Source organism: Microtus oregoni, unplaced genomic scaffold (assembly GCF_018167655.1).
Source record: "Microtus oregoni isolate MIOR12 unplaced genomic scaffold, Mior012 000041F_ref0000270, whole genome shotgun sequence".
NCBI lineage: Eukaryota > Metazoa > Chordata > Mammalia > Rodentia > Cricetidae > Microtus > Microtus oregoni.
The window spans coordinates 17,015,502-17,019,207 of NW_024543208.1; the positions used below are offsets into that span (position 1 = coordinate 17,015,502).

The following is a 3,706-nucleotide window of genomic DNA, read 5'->3' on the forward strand; positions in this document are numbered from 1 at the left end:
CCTCGAATGAGCGAGCCCCAGTCCAAGGCTGCCGTGGTTAGCATGATCCCAGTCCCAGTCCACAGTTCTCTTACAGGCTATGAAGATGGACTGCCGTTGCTAAGTGCTGGCCCAATAGGAATTCACACATAATTACTACTTTGAGCAGCCTCTATCCCAAATGGCAGCTTACTCACTGACTGCAGAAACTGCCCAGGACCTGGGGCACAGGGTAGGCAAGTGCCATGTGTGCCTTTTCGCTTTCCCTCCCTCCCTTCCTCCCTCCCTCCCTCCCTCCCTTGGCACAGGGGGTTTAACTCTAGGCCCTGCAGCATGAGAGGTAAGCGTTGTAAACCTGTGCCTTTTGTTCTTGGGAATCCCCACAGTTCTTCCTTTTCTCCTTCAGTTCTAGAAGATGAAGCTAGGCCCTCTTACAAGCTAGATAAGCACCCAACCACCGAGCTACGTCCCTATGCACTGTTAGTTTTTATTTGAGACAAGGTCTCATTAGGTTATACAGGCTGACACTGAATTCACTCTGTAGCCCAGACTGGGCTGTGCTTGCTGGTTTTCCGCCTTGGGCTCCAGCACAGCTGAAACTGCAGGCCTGTCCCACCTGGATAGACACACCTCTCTTTATTTTCTAATCCTCCTCCCTCTTCTCATTTTAAAAATTAAAATTTAATTTATTTTGTGTTATGGGTGTTTTACCTACATCTATGTCTGTGAACCACTTGTGTGCCTTTTGCCCACAGAAGCCAGAAGAGGTTATTGAATCCCCTGGAACTGGGGTTACGGACAGTTCTGAGCCATTATGTGGGTGCTGGAAATCAAACTCGGGTCCTCTGGAAAAGCAAGCCAGTGCTCTTAACCTCTGAGCCCATCCCTCCAGTCCCTAGGTAAGTATTTTAAAAAGGAATTCATACTAAGGAATACTTTATTCAACTTGATAAAGGATGCGTGCAAACGGAAATTGACACCCAGTGGCATTTCAGAGGGACACATGAGAAAACCCACTGATAAACCGCTGAAACTATTCACCCAGCAGACACCTTCCTGTCATTGGGTCTGAGGGATTACAAAACCTCCTGGAAGTTGGTAATTGAGTAGAGTAGAACAAACTTTTTTAGACCAGGCTGTCCTCACAGAGATCCACCTACCTCTGCCTCCGGGGTTAAAGGCGTGCGCCACCACCGTCAGGACAGAGTAAACAAACTTTTAACCTGATACCCAATTGTACAGACATTCTTTCTAATCATGCCCAGATCTTCCTTTTGGAGATTGGCAGAGAGAGATCAGCAAGGTGCTGTGGGTGAGTGAGATTGTGAGTGAGTGTGCGTATGTGAGGCAGGCGTGAGCAGGTGTAAGTGTGTGTGCGTGTGTGTGCTTGTTTGCTGGATTCACGATTCGGCACTTGTGAATCAAAGTAGGTGGAACATGTGCGTTTGTGTGCACTGGTGTGAGCACAGAATGTAGGTGTGGGTATCGCTAAACACTTGGGTCAAATGAGGGCGGAGAGGAAAAGTGGAGGAGAAGTGAGTGGGCACTCTCTGCTGGCCATGGGAGAGCCCTGGTGGCAGATCTAGGGCATGACTGCTTCAGGGTTAATGGGGAGCCCACACCCATAGTCCTGACTTGGCAGAGCTCAGGGCTGGTACTGATTCCTGTCAGAGGTAGTACTGATAACACTGAATCTCTCTAGCCTGTTCTGTCAGGGTTTCTCCTCTCAAGTCACCTCTCGAAGAGTCTCTTCCCATTTCTGGATGCCGTGAGACACCCTCCTCTACAGCCATCTCCATCCGCAGACCCTGCTGCTTTCCAGAGAGGAAGGTAGGCTTCACAGCTTCCAGGACATGTCCTGGAGTTGCTTCCATAGAAATGAGTTGAGCCCATGAACCAGACAAGGAGGTCAGTTACACAGTCTCTCTGCTTACTGACATAGAGAACAGTTTCTAGAAAGCGAGAATCAGAGACAAAGAGCGTGAAGGAGCAAGAAGACAGGACATTTCCTTCAGAGAGGTTAATATTGGGAACATCTTACCTGAATGGGACTCAGGAGGCCTTACTTCAAACTGGGCTGTTTATTGTCCTGAGGCCGCAGGAAGACACTTTTTCAGCTCTGGCTTCTGTAGGAACAAATGACTGAAATGAAGAATAAAGATTCAGAATCTCTAAATGTATTTCTACGTCCATATTCTCAGCCTACGACCATGCCCTGTCAGCTTGTCTCTCTCTGCTACCAGAACATGGAGTTTATTTTTGAATGACCAGGGCCTGCCATAGTCTTTGACATGTATAGGGTCACACTGATGGTGACTAACAGTATTGAATCTTTACTAAAATTTTACCTAGTTCTGTGTTAGCCACTTCATGTGAATTATTTTTTCCTGTTGGTGCAATGATGACTTTCATATTCCTTTTATGTTTTATTTTTAATTGCTTGTATGTGTGTATGTGGTGGTTTTGAATACAGGGCCTTCAGAGGTTGAAAGAGGGCTGCCAGACCCACTCTGCAGAAGAGGGTTATGAGCCACCTGGTATGGGTGCTGGGAAACAGACTCCAGTCCTCTGGAAGAGCAGTCTCTTAACAGCAGATCCATCTCTCCAGGCCCCACCCCCTTTAAGAAAAAGATTGTGTGTGTGTGTGTGTGTGTGTGTGTGTGTGTGTGCATGCCTGCCTGTAGCAGAGGCCAGGTGTCTTCACCTATCAGTGTCCACCTATATTTTTGAGGCAGGGATCCTCCCTGAACATAGGGCTCATGTTATCTGAGTCAAGCTGGAAGCCGACAAGTTCCAGAGACCTCTTGTCTCCACTGCCCCTGAACTTGGGTTACAGGTGTTACAGGTGTGTGGGAAGCCCAGCTTCTTATATGGCTCTTGAGATCTCAATTCCAGTTCTCATGATTGCTAAGTAAGTTTTCCTGTTGGATCTCTCTAGACCCGACTTCCATCTTTTATTTATTTATTTGGACAAGAAGCTTACTGTGGGGTGCATACACTGATAGGAAGTAGACCCCCAAGACTTAGGACTGGCCCACTCTTCCTTTGGAGGCATGCTCAGGTGCTCAAGAAGCAAGGGCTACACCTCAGTTCAGTGGAAGGTGCCATTCCCTGCATTCAGATGCTGCCCGCATCTGTGTCTGTGAACCCCATCTCAATGTGTGCTTTTCCTCACTCTTCAGGAGGACATTGCAGTGCCCAACAACACTCTCCAGGAGGACATTGCAGTGCCCAACAACACTCTCCGGAAGGACACTGCAGTGCCCAACAACATTCTCCTCCAGGAGGACATTGCAGTGCCCAACAACACTCTCCGGGAGGACACTGCCGTGCCCAACAACATTCTGTTGTGAATGATGCTTCTTTGTCTTTCTTATCTTAGTGATTCTGGACTCATGGGTTCCTTTGTTGTTGTTGTTGTTTTGAGACAAGGTTTCTCTATCTAACTCTGACTGTCCTGGAACTCACTCTGTAGACCAGGCCTTGAACTCTGCCTCCAGAGTGCCGGGATTAAAGGCGTGTGCCACTGCTGACCATCAATTCCTGAGTTCTTTGTGGTATTTGTTTACGTGTCCTAGATATACTGTCTCTTGGCATTACCAGGTGGTCAGTCAGCACCAGGTTACTGAACAGAAAAAAAAAAGCTTATTTTTTTCTATTTCAGAAATCTTTTAACATCTTTCTCAGAAAGACAAGTCCCCATGTCAGTGGCAGCGGCAGAGGGTTC

The 3,706-nt window shown here is 47.6% G+C and overlaps 1 long non-coding RNA gene across 1 annotated transcript; it reads left to right on the plus strand.

Moving 5' to 3' along the window:
* Window positions 1-831: 831 nt before the first annotated feature.
* Window positions 832-3,377, plus strand: LOC121433773. The gene is made up of 3 exons (XR_005972365.1): window positions 832-878; window positions 1,682-1,809; window positions 3,162-3,377. It is a non-coding gene; the product is annotated as an uncharacterized LOC121433773 (long non-coding RNA).
* Window positions 3,378-3,706: the final 329 nt, after the last annotated feature.